The sequence below is a fragment of the Archocentrus centrarchus genome, chromosome 21 (assembly GCF_007364275.1).
Source record: "Archocentrus centrarchus isolate MPI-CPG fArcCen1 chromosome 21, fArcCen1, whole genome shotgun sequence".
In the NCBI taxonomy this organism is placed as follows: domain Eukaryota; kingdom Metazoa; phylum Chordata; class Actinopteri; order Cichliformes; family Cichlidae; genus Archocentrus; species Archocentrus centrarchus.
The window spans coordinates 20,106,379-20,123,584 of NC_044366.1; positions in this window are offsets into that span (position 1 = coordinate 20,106,379).

A 17,206-nucleotide genomic window follows, 5' to 3' on the forward strand; every position below is an offset into this window, starting at 1 on the left:
CTTATTCTGGGACCAGGACACATGTTAGAAAAATGCTACTTTTGATTGTTGCGCTACATTTCTGTTATATTTTGGTGAAGAAGCTGTTTGAGATTTTTTGAACAGATTACATAATATTAGTGTCACAGACTTATTATTTTAATTCTGTTATTAACTGTATAATTTAAAGTATTCATTTTGGTGTAATTAAAGTTTTACTAATGCAAAATGGGACATTTCAGATTGTGATATTACATAGTACTGAAAATGAAATACTAGTAAAGAGACTGAAATGATACAGTGCTTTTATAAAGGTGTTACAGGTGCATAATTGCTGCAAATGGGTCATTTTAGTAAATTGGTAGGTGATTGCTAGGCAACACAATGAAGAGTACCCGTGTGCCAATTGTGGTTACTCAACTCTTGATCATGTAGGATCAGGATATATGTAGGATTTACACACACACACACACACACACACACACACACACACACACACACACACACACACACACACACACACACACACACACACACACACACACGTATACAATCTGATTATACTAATGAACAAGATCACACAATACTATAATATGTAAATATTGAATACTTAATTATAAGTACAATATTTCTGACTGACATGTACTGTATGACCTCTTATGTCTATGTGTGAAGTACAACAGAAATATTATCTACAGCCTGAAAACGACCACTGAGCCAACACCCGGTGGTGTCCATAAACCTGAAATGTGAACTGGCAGTCATGACAATAAATTAACCTACAGTATAAATCATATTCCATATACATGGGCGTATATTTATAGGCACTCAGAGAATCTGGTACTTTGACGTTTGGGTCAAAGGTAAGCGAGAGGTCCAATATGTTTGTGTTTACAAAGCAAACGTCAGCAGTAGAATTGTTATCTAGATCCTTATTTCCAAACCAAACATCCTTCTCCGCAGGCATGCGAAGTGAAGAGATCAGGCATGAGAGTATCATCCATCTGGGTAAGAGCTGTTTATAATCCCCCTCTGATTAGTGTTAATCCCCTTGATGCTTCTTCCCGAGAACAAACACATACTGACCTAAGTGACCCATTCCTAATTAATGAAGTTAGGAAGTTTGGTATGCAGTTACCAGTTCACTGTGGCCAATCCTGCATTTTGGGAGTTTGCACTAAAGCAAACTTTGCTCTCTAATGATATATTTAAAGGTAATAACTCAAATTACAACAGCTGACATTTTAAATTGGGATCAATGACTGGTGTCAGCTTTTCACCATATTATACACCCCCAGGCATGACTAGCAATGAGGGGAAACTTTCTGTCTTGTCTTCATTTCTCATGTGAAGTCTTTGTGTAGGGTCGCCTCAGAGGCGAAGCTGAGTTCACAGGTCAGCTGTACCCAGGAGGATGGACAGCAGTGTGAGGGCAGGACCCAGGCTTGGGGACAAGGAAAGGGTCAGGGGTTGAGTTCAGAGGGAATCCACACAGAGGATGTTGAAACAGATATTGTTAGGGAGGGGGGACAGAGCTTCCTCCGCTTTTCCTGCCGGGTTGCCACAAATATCAGGCAGGCACCAAATCCGACACACAACTCTAACTCTGAGCACCATACCAAAGGCACTAATAACACAGGACATGTGCTCTCCAAAGTGTCTGTTTCAGTAAAAGAAGAAATTATGATAGACGCAACTTGTAGTCTAAACACTGCGCTTCACTGCCTCTGCGTCTTCAGTATCTCAAAATATACACGGGTGACAGAAAAAAATAGCAGTTAAACATGTGTTTTGGGGGGTTGTTCGCACATTAAAATCAACACATTTCATTAAGCTCTTTTTAGAACAAACCCAACCACATTTTTAAATGTGTTTTGGTTTTGAAAAATATACAAATTTGAATGTGATTCTTGAAACACATTTCAAAATTTGGACAGGGGCAACAAAAGAGCGTAAAAGCATATAATAAGGTTAATTAGCAAAACAATGATTAAAAAAAACAAAAGCAAAACAATGATCTTGTAATCCAGCAAATAAGAATAATAATTGCCGTGAAGATCATTTCAGGTGCCTGATCTCATTAAAAGATGCAGAGAATCAAGAATTTTCTCTGTGCAAGGAAGAAGTCTGAACAGAAATATTCTTTGGACCTACAGTTCTAAAAACACACTCAATTCTATCATGGAAATCGCTGCGTGGACACAGAAACACTTCTATCATGTTAACACAATTTGTCACCACATCCACAAGTTAGAATTCTTCTATGCAAAGAACAATAAGCACAAACGTGATCCAGAAAGCTGCACTGGGGTGACTTGAAAAGCTGTCCCCAGATCAATCAAAATGTGAAGTTCTTTTCTTCAGAAATCATGGCCACCGTGTTCTTCAGGCTAATGAGAAAAGACACCATCCAGTTTGTTATCAGCACACAATTCAAAAGCTAGAAACCATGATGGTATGGGGTGCATTAGTGCACACAGCATGAGTAACTTACACATCTGTGAACCACCATTAATACAGGTTTGGAGCAACATGTGTCATACAGACATCTTTTTCAAGAAAAGCTGCATTGATTCCAGCAATGGGAAGCAGTTCTTTGAAAATCACATCCAGTATACATGAACATACACTCACTGGTCACTTGATTAGGGACACCTGTTCAACTCCTTTTTAAGGCAACTATCTAATCAGCCAATCACATGGCAGCAACTCCATCAATTTAGGCGTGTAGACATGGTCAAGAAGATCTGCTGAAGTTCAAAGCGAACATCAAAATGGTGATTTAAGTGACTTTGAACGTGGCATGGTTGTTGGTGCCAGATGGGCTGGTCTGAGCATTTCAGAAACTGCTGGAATTTTCTCTCACAACCATGTCTGGGGTTTACAGATGGTCTGAAAAAGAGAAAATATCCAGTGAGCGGCAGTTCATGTCCATCATTTTATGAACACAGTGTACCCATCTTCTGATGGCTGCTTCACAAAGCTCAAATCATCTTAAAGTGGTTTCTCGAACATGACACTGTACTCAAATGGCCACCGCAGTCTCCAGAACTCAATCCAACAGAGCACCTTTGGGATGTAATGGAATGGGAGAATTGTATCATGGATGTGCAGCAGACAAAGCAAATGTGTGACGCTATCATGTCAATGTGGAACTAAATCTCTGAGGAATGTTTCCAGCACCTTGTTGAATCTATGCTGTGAAGAATTCAGGTGCTTCTGAAGACAACATGGTAAATGGACTGGTTCCTTTATAGTATTTTTCTACTCTGCTTGAGTACTCAAAGCACTTTATACAAAAGGAGGTCCAACCTGGTACCTAGCATGGTGTATCTAATGAAGTGGCTGGTGAGTGTGTGGTTAATATCCAAAATGATAAGTGCTTATGATTTTTCATTTATATACCAAGGAACTATCAGTAGTCATTATTCACAGTGATTATTGAGATATTTGTCACCGTTTCTATTGAACTCTTATTTTTTCCCCAAAAGTAAATCATAAAAAAGCAGCATGAGACCAAAAACAGGAGCATGAAACAGATTTTAATAGCAAAATTTATATCTGCAGTGACTGGCCATAGATGCAAAAGCTTTTATATGCTCCAACATGAAACCAGGTTAATTAGCAAAAGGAAAATCAGATTTGTGTTTATTAGTTTTCATTGTCTATGAAGATGTTGCATGCACATGGCTCGGCAAAACAGATTGTTTACATAATGAACGTGCAGTGTTTCATCCTGTGCGTGTGCTCCAAGGCTAAGCGCTCATTTCCACCCTTGATGATCACAGGCACCATTGATTGTAATGCTGACGAGCAGGCTAATACTGCCCATGGCGTACAAAGGAATCTGGACATGTTTAAAGCTCTAACTTTCATGTTTTTTCATGCTGGTATGAAGGAGAATGCTGATGTTGGGGGCAGCTGGCTCTCATTAAGAAAACACGATGTCAAACAGAGGGGCTCGCTGGTGAAAGTCAACTGCTCTCCTGTTCACTGGTCGTTGTCTTTTTTTTTGGCATATGCCAAAGACAGACAGACAGATGCTCGACCTGGTGAACTTAACTCTTTGGTGCTGGTCAGTAAACTTTTACATACAGATGATAAATCAATCAATCAACAAACGTCCCTGGATAAGGCTGTATGAAGCAGTTTGTTGACATTAAGTTATAAGTCAGCATCTCTGAGTATACAGATTATAATTTATGTTCTTTGCAAGCTAACAGCTCGTGCAATTTTAATTTTGCAATTTTCTTCCACATCACACTTTATGAGACTTTTATAAAAAGGTTCGACTTACTGCTTCATAAACATTTTAATATTTAAGCGATAAACAAGTTTTAGGATATAATCTGTTTTCTTTTCCTTTTTTTTTTTTTTAGCTCTTTAATTTGAATTGTAACAGACCATACTGTAGTGGTTTACACATTCGCCCAACAAGCAAAAGATCCCCACTTGGCTTTCGGAGGGAGACTCAAATCCCTTTGGGGTTGTGTCAGGAGGAGTATCTGCCATAAAACTCTGCCAAATCAAACTTGCAGAGCTACCTGCTGTGGAGACCTGTTGTGAATAAGGGAGCAGCTTAAAGTAACTCTCTCATTTTAATCAACTATAATTAACTATAATTTCATTACTTGCTCACTCTCTATTAATCCATAAACTCTACAAGTGTAATTGTTAACAAGTCCTGTCATTAAACTTTCCAATAAACTGTCAGGTTTGCCCAAACATTGTCTTTATTTCCCCTGGAATAAAGATACGAATGACAAATTACACTGTTAGCTAAAAGTTACAAAACCTTCATAAATGTAACCTCATTAACAAGGCATGCGAGCACCACCCAGCACTTTCATGTCTTCAGTTTATAACCTCAGTCAAGACTGACCATTTGGAGCAACAAGCTGGTCTTGTTTGCCTCAGAGGGTGAAGACAGTGGTGAGCAGTTCAGGCTGATGTATCCACAAAAGCTTCATTGTCATAGCACAGAAGCCTTTGCCTAGCGTCTTAGATGAATATTTCTGCGACAGACAGCCTTCAACCTGCACTGGGTGGATCAGGGATGTAGTTAACGTTCCTGGTTGTAAATCCCTTGTCTAAATGCACCATTACACGTGTGCTTTTTCAAGCCTGTTTGCAACATAAACAGTTCCGTTTGTGCTGAGGTGTTGAGTGGAGCCAGGATTTAGGTGAGCTGAGGGAGTTCTGTGATTCACTGTCAGGATGCTGTGCCTGTGCAGCCTGCAACATATTTATGACACTCAAGAGGGGCAAAAAAACATATGGTGTACATGTTAGGAAGGTTTTCACAGTGCAGCTTAACAAGGGATGATCTCTCTTTTTCCACGCTTTGATTGTAAGTGCCTGTTAACCATGTCCCACCTTTGGGATAAATGACATTATCAGCTACTTATCTGATTCCTTTTGGGACAATCTGCTTTTCATCACTTATGACAAAACCACATAGCATATTTTCCAAGCTAAGTTTACACCAGGACCCTTATGATGCCTGCAGCACACCCATACAGTACTTTGGAGTTAGATTCCAAATGACCCTACTCAAAATAACTCGGGCTGAATCATTTGGCACAACACCTCAAAGATATGATTCTTAAAAAACCACATGGATCGCCTCTGGAGTTTGACCCACAGTTCATACACGAACATGCTGCAGTTGTCATTCACGTGCTAAAGAAAAACAAACATTTTCCTTCTTTCAATTCATAAATAATTTACTGCTTTATGTAATTTGTGCCATGTTTACCATCATTCCCTCCTCTCACATCTGGGATGTTACGATGTTGCCAAAGATTCGTCTCTGCGCTCGTCTCCTCTCATATTCACAGTGCTTTAAAACAAAGCTCCAAAGACAATGAAATATTGTGCAGATCTGATTGAAAACAGCCTCCATAATGTGAGTTTAGCAATCTCCTTATGTCATTCCACTTTTCAAATAGACCGTTTGAAACATCACAGTAATTTGATTAAAATGGATTGACAGCCTGGTGAGTTACTGTCAGTGAGCCAGTGGGAAAAGAGTGTTTCTGATTTCTCCTGAGGAGAATCCTTCACCTCCCCAGCAGTTCTTTTAATATAAGGGCAGCGCCTTTCATCTGCTCCTCCGAGCGAGGCTCTTAATGCGTTGCAGATCCTTTTCAACTCTGACAATCTTTTACCATCATCTTTTTAGTGGGTTTCTGCATAGCATTTCAATTAATCTCATGTGAAAGCGAAAATATTACACTGTAACAAAGTCAGTGTAATGTTTGATAATGAATACACTCGTTTCCATACGTGGGAAAACAACCAATGAAGAAAAAGCAGAATTTCAGAGCAAGGTGTTGCAGACGATACTATAAAATGTGTGCATTTACTTGAACAGTTGTGTGAAAGAAAGCCATCAAACAAAACACCAACAGCTCTTAGATGTTCATCTTCTTGCTGGGAAGCGATGTAAGAAAGGTATTGATCCTTCTATTTAGCGCTTGACTACAAAGTGGGCAGGCATATTCCCAAGATATTTAATGATTCCTTTGATCAGTGCATTCAGTGCAGTGTTCCTCTGGTCATTGGTCCCACTGCTGTGTAGGCAAAATCTGGTTTTCTCATGTTTATAAAGCAAAATCAACCATGTTTTTTTTACAGGGTACAACACTGTGATCCCTGATTAACCCAATTAGTATGAATCAAGATGAGGAAGTAACCATTTCTAAAGATAATACACAAAGTAAACATGACGTTAACCAAAGCACTGTCGTGGTTGCTGTAAAATCCCAGTCCTCTGGCCTCTCACTGTGCGATCTGTCTTTCATAGACGACCAGCGCCGACTGCCAAGAACAGCACTCTGGCTGATGTGTCTGGCTCTTGTTAACAGAGGATAGGTTTGTGTCAAGCACAGCTTCTCAGCGGGCCGAGCCAGTTGTTGTTGTGGTTGAAAAAGATTGTGGGACCATTGTGCAATCGCTCACTGACAGAGATGTCGGGCCGCCATAAATGACACACCTCTGAGCAACTGATCCTCTGCCAGCGTGACTCATCTTTTTCTCATGGCAGAGGCCTGACAGAACGCCTTTGAACAGGTGTCCAAAGCTGTTGTTTTCCTTTCTCATCATTTTTTTTTTTTTTACATTATTATTTGTGTATCTGATTCCATCTCCTCCTCCTATATCCACACACACACACACACCCCCACACACGCACACAAAGAGAGACAGACACACGGCTGCGCTTTTCAAATAAAAAAGAAACATTTCTAGCCTTTGGTATTCATCATGGCTGAAATGTGTTCAGAAACAAAACACCTTTGAATCTGAGCCTATTCAATATACTTCATGAGAAAATGTTGAATTAATTGAGTTAAATTTTCATACCAGCTACAATTATTTTCGCAAGAGTACGAGGATTATATTTCTTTATTGGGATTACTCTTCTGTATTCTGATCCTTTTTCAATGGACTAAAATTTTCTTCCAAGCACAGTGTCACTGAATAAATGTCCAGTAACTCTTCTCTCTTGAAAGTCTGCCAACCATTGAGGGGCTGTTTTTAATTGACTGATTGTCCACATGGTTAGAATATTCACGGGCATTGCCACGGGCAACATTTTTTCTCATCAGAAGCTGCTGTTGGTTGAGCATCTCAGATCTGAAGCCAGTAATTGAATAGATAGGGTTTTGATTGATGCTTAGAGGAAGTCCCTTTCCTATTTAAATATTCATGGGTCTGTAGCCTAAGGGTGAGACAGGAATCCAAAGCAAACCTGTGCACAACAATGGCAGCTCAGAGTTCCTCCTGTCTGCTTCTCATTACAGTAAACACACTTTAGAGCTACCATCCCTCTCCACATTCCTGCTCTCTGTTCCAGTGAGCTCCACCTAACAGAATGCCTCTGCAGGCAAATCTAAATGTGCAGGATAAAAAAAAAGACAAATTACCCATCATCTCATTATTTTACCACATAAATATCCCTAGAAAAAACAATATCATTCAATTTACTGAATTTCACAAGACACAGCTTTGTTTCTTTTTTCCCTTGCAAAGCTCAGATTAAAAGTGACTATAACGCTGCGATGGTTGAAACACACAACTTATGTTAAAGGTGTTGCCTTTGGCGCCATGTCTCTATTGCTAATGCAATCACGGGCTTTGATTCCCAGTAAGTCATTCAGATCGTGCCTGTTCCCCCTACAACACGCACTGTAACGGACTCACCGGTCTTCTGCGCCAAAAATATCTCTTACCATGAAGCATGCACAAAAAAAAAAAAAGCAGCATTATGCATGATTCAGTCTGTGGCTTGGAAAAAATCTCCACTGCTATAACACAGGAGGAATGTCGAGTGGCTTTAACAAATTATATCAGTCTGTATTAGCATTTGATGGCATCCAAAATATACATATTTTTCCTCTGGCCTGTGGTGCTATTTATACACCTAGATGATTGTGGTGTGAGTTTCCCAGTTATGAAGCTATGCAAGATCTTTTGAGATGTATGTGTATAAAACTGAAAAAGAAAACAAACAAACAAATTAAAAAAAAAAATCCACAAACCTTGTTGTTAGTGCTTTAATGTTGGACCTTTCTTCCTTCCACCAAACTGCATCAACCAACTGTAGCAAAGTGCAGAAGGAGGCAGGTATTTTACTCATGACAAGAGGTTTGTGCTCATGACAGCATGACAGGATGTAACATTTAATGGTATCCTCCTGAGCTGAGATGTAATTTTAGCTAGCACCACACGTTCTTCTCTTGGTGGGTGTACAGTGCTGTGCAAAAGTCTTGAGCCACCCCTCACTTCTTTATATTTTGCTTCCAAGGAGCCAGAAGTTTGAGGTGATTCCAAGAGAGCTATTAGCACAAAACTTGGCATATCTTGGCATGCCGTGCAGTGTGTCCTTAGAAATTTTTAAGAAACTGGACATGTTTAGGACAAAAGAAGAAGTGGCAGGCCTATAAAACTATCTACACCAGATGAACAGTATCTGAAACAGCGTGTGTTCCTGTTTCTTTCCTTAAGAAACAGGAAAAATTCCACTAAAGACATAACACAGGATCTGAGAGAGGCATTTGGCTCTTCAGTTGATCCATTTCACTGAAATGTTCACTGAAGCTTCATCAGAAATGGCCTAATTTAAGGGGTGGCTATCAAAAAGCTATTATTAAGGAGGGGAAACAGGGAGAAAAGGCTGGGTTATGCCCAATTACACAAGAACTGGACTGAAAGTGATGCATCCAAATTTAAAAATTTTGGTTCAAATTGTTGTTAATATGTACAGAGGAGGTCCGGAGAGGTACAACAGTGAGTGCCTACAGCCGTCTGTAAATCACGGTGAAGATCTTGTAAAAACTGATGGAATTATGAACAGAGAAAACTACCGTCAGATTTCCACCATGCAATACCATATGAAAAGTTTCTGATTGGCAATCCCTTCATTTTTCAGTATGTCAGTGATCCCCCAAACACTGCCAGTGTAGTAAAAACATACCTGGATAGAAAAACACACAACAGAACACTCCCAGAGCCCGGACTTTAACACTATTGAAGCAGTGTGGGATCATCTCAAAAGAGAACTAAACAAAAGGCAGCCAACATCCAAAGAAGAGCTCTGAATGCCTTTCAAAAAGCCTGGAGAACTATTCCTGACGACTACTCACAGAAATGACAAGAAAGCTGCCTCAGAGAGTTCCGGCTGTGCTGAAGAATAAAGGTGGTCAGACCAAATATTGACTTTCAAGCTTGTCAGAATTGTACAAACTCAGTTTTTGCCTTATATACTATATTTCCATGTATGTTTGTCCATGTTTCAATACATCTCTGCATCTGTTTCCCATGTTCCTAGCAAAAATATTTTAAAAATGAGGGATGACACAAGCTACTGGTCAGTACTGTATTTCCAGAACAGACAAAAAACACATATATTTGAATTTGTGACCTTTCTTTAACAGACCCGTGGAAGCTAAATTCAAATGGAGGACGATAAAGCAATGTGTGAAAGAAATCAGATATATTATTATTAAGCAGGTGTCCTGCAAAATATTGGTGCTAAAATATGGATCATTATCAAACCCTTTTATCATTTTATCCCATGTAATCTCTGCAAAGCATCATCAGAGGTAAAATGATTTCAGCATCACAGCACTCCAAACCAACCATCCGGAAGATGTGAGTCACTGGAGGTGGTGAGAGCTGCCAACAACCCAAGATAGTCTTTTCAAGAAAACACCTCCAGACCCGAGAAAGATGCCTTATTAGTCCAATAAAATCCCAGCACATTGTCAGGTGTGGCATACTGGGTGCCTTTAATTGCTCATATTAACCTGGCTCCCCGTTTGACTGTCAGCTTGCGGCGATGTAAAAATACACCACAGTCTAGCAAGATGCTGAAAAGCAGCAGAAGAAAAAAAGTCGGTTGGAAATAAATCCACCGACTTACAAGCCAACAAACACAGACACAATCTGGGCTTGAGTGAGAGAAGCCCACGTTGGGAAAACAAAGGGCCGTGAATTGTCTGCAGAAGTGTTTTCTGCATGGAATATCTATTTTCCTTCCACAAACACATTTTCATTCGAGGATTTAATTAAGTGGGTTCGTTTGAGGAGTACTGGGAAGCAGCAGAATAATAAAACCTCTGTCATACAGCCAAGAGTCAAACAGCATGTTGCTAAATAAACTTCTCACATTTCTGTCATCTAACATTTTTTATTTTAACTAGTATGCACAGTTTATCTGCAGATTTTAACTGATGGCTTCTGTAGATTTTAAGGAAGTGCATTATTGCAGTTTTCTTTAATCGAACTCCTTTGAAAAATACCCTGAAAATTGTTACATTTTTTTCTCACTGTGCCTAGCATGACAAGTGAGCTCAGCGAAAAAAATGTCAGTTGACTCCCAGCTGCAGCTTTGAAGCGAGCGACAAAGTGATATGAAACATAATATCCCCAGGGACCCATTTAGTATTTGGGATAATAAACATTTGCCAAGCCCAATTGTGTGTGACTGATTCTGCTCATATAGGTCTGGCAAAAGAGTCAGTAGTATCATAATTAAAATGACAGGTATTCAGGGAGATGAGTAGGTCTTTGAGGAGTAGGGATGATTTCATTATTCAGTCTCATTGACTCCAGAGAGCACAGATCTCATTGCGTACACCACAGAGACTATATTACGGTAAAGTAAGTAAAGCAGATGTACAAAATAAAACAAACTGAAATCATAATTTGGACTTCTTGTGCATGTTTTTTTGTCCTACTGTCTATGAAATCATTCTATTATTATCCCAATAATTTTTCCAAAAATCCTTCTTGGAGCTGTTCTGGAGATGCAAATCATACAAGGTCTTCATCAGCAGATGGAGTTGTTGTGGAACTGCAGCTGTGCAAATTTTCATTTTCCCCACTAGAATATAATTTCAATCAGAGGTGTGCACATGGAGGGAAAAAAATGCACCATAAAGCATAATACATTTTAGTTGAGTTGGGTAGAAAGCATCAGGACAATTAGATTTTATCACTCAATCTAGAAATGAAAGGGAGAAAATGAGGTAAGACATTTCATCAAGCCTTATCTTTGCGTGATAATGACAAACTTGCTTCTTGGAATTTAGTCAGAGTTTCCCTCCAAGAAAAGGAAAATAAAAAAAAAATCCTTCTTGTGACTGAGCACATTTTTTAATCAGTCTCCAAAGCCCACGCTTCAGCCACTTATATCACAACTAAAACCTTCTGATTTATTGCATCTTCAAATTTCACAATCTGCAGACAAATTGGTCTCCTCAAAAAAACAAAAACAACAACAAAAAAAAAAAATCACATGAACAAGGCTGAAGAGCACCACGCTAGATGAAAATGCATTCCCGATGTTGCAGCATGAGAGAATGTGGGCATGATGGTGTCACTGTTGATTAGAGGAGATGGCATGTTTTATGACCTGCAATACTGTTACTAATTAGGGGACACTTGATATGGTGCATTTCATTAGAGGGAGACACAAGCGCTGAGACCCACAGTGTCATTTCTGTCGGTTCAGTTACTTTAGCTCAAGGTGAAAGAGACACATGGCCCACAGAGTAAATGGGATAAGCATCTCTTCTAACAAGAGGAACAAAAGCATTGTGAGACGGAACAGGCCGTCATGGCAAAACACTCATAAAGAGGCATGAATTGGCAAGTCCTCGATCCCCACATCTTGAGAAATAATCACTCCCTTCTGGATGTGTTTATGAGGGCAGAGGGGCCTGTGCTATGACGCCTGTGCAATATACAGAGGAAGAAGCATACAATGCAGCTGATCTGAGCCTTGGACTCCTGCAAAAAGGGCATGCCTGAAGTGGCACTGTGCTGTTGTTGACAGCTATGATTTCTGTGTTGTGTCACAGAGATTAATGCATTTACAGTTCACTAAAGGCTGAATGCAAAATTAATACAGTGAGTCAGAGTATGAATACACACACACACAAAAATCATGCACTATTTCACTTTATGTCTATGGTTTTATAACAGTAGGCGTCCTCCACATGTGCTTCAGGATAGATTGAGAAATTACATATACATATATATACATATTACATATTTTATATATATATATATATGTACAGTTATGGTCAGAAGTTTACATTCACGCATCAAGGGTGAAAACAGCACACATACAGCACACATTACTTTAAAAACAAGAATTGGGTGCACAAGTTAGATTTTTTTTCTGTAATCCACAAAAAGTCAAAAGTATGCACACAGGCTCAAAAATATACATACACTCAAAGCTTTTAGTGGTGCTGAAGGTTCTTCAGGGTCTTTTCACATGACAGGGCTAGGGTCTATTAACTTGTTGTCAGTGATTATAATTGATTACAACTGGTAGTTTCTCTTTGCCAGAATAAAAAGGATTTGTTGGACAGCACTCATTGGAATGACCAATAGTCAGAACAATTGGAAAGTCCAAGGAACTCAGTGATGAACTAAGAAGGAGAATTGTAGAGTTAAAGAAGTTGGGAATGTCTCTGAGAAGGCTGAGGTCTTTTGGAGTGCAGGGGACACTCCTGAAGACCTTCTATGACTCTGTGGTGGCATCAGCCATCTTCTATGCAGCAGTATGTTGGAGCAGCAGCTTGTCTACAGCTGAGAGGAAGAGGATAGACAAGCTCATCAGGAAAGCCAGCTCTGTCCTAGGATGTCCTCTCGACTCAGTGCAGGTGGTGGGAGACAGAAGGACTCTAACCAAAATAACATCACTGATGGACAAGGTCTCCCATCCCATGCATGAAACTGTTGCTGAGCTGGAGAGCTCCTTCAGTGACAGACTGCTGCATCCTAAATACACAAAGGAGCGTTACCGCAGATCCTTCCTCCCAGCAGCTGTAAGACTTTATAACCATCACTGCTCCCAACAAAAACCACAATAACCTACACAATGTAGGATAATATATAATATACTGTAAATAGTCCGGCCTGTTAAGGTTCAACACACAGGCACATCATGTACATTGTATATAGTGTTATTATTAGTAGTATTAAGGTTAATCTTGTTTGTTGATTTTATATATATATATATTCTTTTCTTAATAGTGTAAATTATAACTGCGGCTGCTGTTACACCCAAATTTCCCCTCTGTGGGACAATAAAGGCTGTTTCTTCTTCTTCTTCTTCTTCTTCTTCTTCTTCTTCTTCTTCTCTTGGAGCAATTTCTAAACAACTACAGATTTCAAGATTGACGGCTCAGATGTATCACCACTTTGCCAAGGTCTGGAAGAAGACCCAAATTGCCACCTTCAGATGAAAGGAAATTGATTAGGATGTTCAGAAACAACCCAGGAATCACAGAGGCTCAAGCCTGCCATGAACTGGAAACTGCTGGAACATCAGCGTCACTGTCCACAGTTTTACATTGTTGTGGACTGAAAGCATGTTGACCAAGGAAGAAGCCCCTGCTCAAAAATCGATACCTTCAAGTAAGTTTTAGAGACAAAGCCTGAGCTATTTGGCTGCAATGACAAGAAGTATGTTTGGAGGAATAAAAGTGAGGCTTTCAGTCCTAAAAACACTCTACCAGCTGTCAAGCACGGTGATGGTAACATCATGCTCTTGGGCTGTTTTGCTGGCAGCGGTACTGACACATTGCACAAAGTGGATGGAATAATAAAGCAGGACTGCCCCAAAATCCTTCAACTTCCCCTCAAATCAACAGCTAGATGGATGAAACTTGGACACAACTCAGTGTTTCAAAGGGACAATGATCCCAAACCCAAACACATCATTATTGGTTTTGGAGTGGATAAATGAGGCTAATATTAGGCTTCTGGAAAGGCCTTCCCAAAGCCCTGAATTCAACCCTATTAAAAATTTCTGGACTATGCTTGAAAGCCGGGTCTGTGCCAGGAAACCAACTGATTTAAACAAACTGCACCAATTCTGCCAAGAAGAGTGGCCAAATATCCAGGCAGAATTATATTATGCCAGAAGCTTTTTGATGGCTACAAACAGTCTAGTTGCAGTGTAACTTGCTAAGAGACATTTAACCATATATATATATAAAAACCTGTATGGATACTTTTGACCCCATGTGGATTACAGAAAATCCAAAATATATTCAAACTTGTGAACCCAATTCTTTCTTGTTTTTAAATCATTAAAGATGCTGTCCAATCATTCCAACCTGGAAAAAGAACAATTCAAAGAAATCATTAAAATCCCCAAATTACCATGAAATTCATGTCCATGATGAGTGTATGGAAACTTCTGACCACAACTCAAACACAAATCATATATAATGTTTGCAGTAAAAGAAAAAAAATATATTTGTCCCTTGGCACATACTTACAGTGAAGTCAAAGGAAAAGGAGAGGAGAGCTGAGTCCAGCTCCTCTGTGACTACAACAGAATCCAATGAAAAGCTTTTTCTGATTCAAATGAATGAAGCTCGGGTCAGGGTCATGGAGTCTGGACATCAAGCTGCATGCAATCAATGCTTAAAACAGCACCAAACACATGTTTTTGTGAACGAGACCAGGAATGGCTTTAGAACATTTTCAGTCAGGATTCCCAGACTGAGACACAGGTTTAAAACAGGAATACTTGCAAAATGAGTGAAAAGGTGAGAAGATTGAAACTGTAAGCCCCGATTCTTGGCAATACTGAACTGTAATTTTATAAATAGCTGCATTATTGTTTTGCTGCTCTTGTGGTTATTTTTCATCTCTTTGTTCCATTCTCTTTTTTGGGTCATTTTCCATATTTTTTTTCCCTTCTTTGTCTTCATTTGATTGACTTTCCAACAAGAACCTTCAGCAGCCACTTCAAACACATGCAGGCCTATTCAGTCATCCATCCGTGATACTCATAAAATAACTACCGTGCCATCTCCTCCTGCATCACTTGAGACAGCACCACAATGCTGTGGAATGTTGGCAATAAAACCACAATTTGTTGACTTTACAATGAAATGATGTGGATGCCTGACATATTGCAAGACAAGAAAGAATCTGAAAAATACTTCAGTGGGTATGAGGTATATCATGTGAGCAGCAGACCGTTTACAAGTTACCACAGGATTAGAAGAGGGTGGATTTATTCCCCAGCAGAGGTTAAAATATTTCCTTGTCAAATCCAGGGATATGTATATATTGTCCGCCCTTTCTAAAACAGCCCGTTCAAGCTGATGGATATGGTGAGAGCACATGACATCCAGAGGATTTTCTATTCTTTTTTATGATTGCTGTGGCATTGTTTTCCATCTAAGCCCTCTGAGCCTCTAGGGAAGCCAGGCATGTGTTTATTTGTCAGGAGCCCATTTGTAATAGATCCATATTCCAAAACAAAAGCGGCCCATCAAAGTGTTTATTTTAATCGTTATGTCCTAGTCGGGAAAGCGCTTATGAATTGTGTTACAATAAGGTAACGGGATTCGAAACACGAAGGAACAAAAGAAACTTCGGGATTTTGTGACACTTGATACAGCGGAATATGAATTAGCATCCATTTAGAGGATTGCTGGCTCATATAAAAACAAGTACGACTGATTAGTCTGTACCCAGACTGCTTTTAGGAATTGAAGCCTCCATACATGATATGAAGATTACTTTTTAATTTACTTTTCTTCCAGTCAGATTTACATTTGGATGAGGAGAATTCCTCGGAGAATTTGATCAGAAGGGTTGCATTAACCTTGTTCTAGACGAGGAGGGCTTTACGTGCCTCTGCCAGCTTGTTAAAAAGTGAGGGAGAATGTCAAGAAAAGGAACACGTGGATATACTATTCCCAGTGGAACAGCCCAGGCTTTAAGAGACGAATGTGCTCCATTTTTTTTTTTATTAATGGATTTTGCTATCAATATATTTTATTAAATATGAAAAGTTCTCTAACAAACAGTGCCAGTGACCTGAAATGCCATAAAATTTTCCTGGAACACAACTCGGAAGTGAAATAAAAGTGTGTTTGTTATTGCTGGTTCAGAGTCTGTGCTATTGTTCAAAGGTGTCTTTGACTTTGTTACGTGAACTGGTGCCAAACCAAAGCTAAGATTTTGATTTATTTCCTACATGCGACCTTTGCATAATATATTAAAAGGCTATTACAAATAGATCTTCCATTTTAGCCAAAGTTACGCAAGTGGAGCAACAGCACAGCCTGAATGGAAGCTGAGGCAGGAGGCCACAGTATGTACTGTAATGGAATCCAGGTTATGACCTATTTTTGTTTATATTCACCTTTGCATGCCATGTCTGCAGCAGTTCCTTTGCTGACATTTATGAGGCCCATGATAAATGTGAATGACTGTTGCAGCTTTTGTCTTCTCTCATGCAGGATGCTGAGAAGGACCTAATGTTAGTCTGTCTAATGTCTGCACCAACCACAAAGCAGTCTGACTTGTGCAAACTTGGTGACAAGGCATCCAGACCTCGATCTCCACCCGCCTTGTAGAACCACAGGACTACTTCCTCTAATTAGTTTCCTAATTTATCAGCCACCCCCCTTATTACATGCAGGGATCCCCATAACCAAAACCTCTCCTTTGATATTGAAAAACCAGAGTTCATCACTTTCCCCACTTCCTATCGCGTTGGGCAGCTCAACTCAGACAAATGACATTGACTGTAATTGTTTGCCATGTGAAGGTGTTCTCTTGAGTTACTTCTGATTTGACTTTAATCTGAATCTAAAGGTGTGATCACAAACAGGCCGAGAATGAGCAGAACATTTCACAGCGATATCTGTGGAACGCATTTATCCCGGTGCTGCGA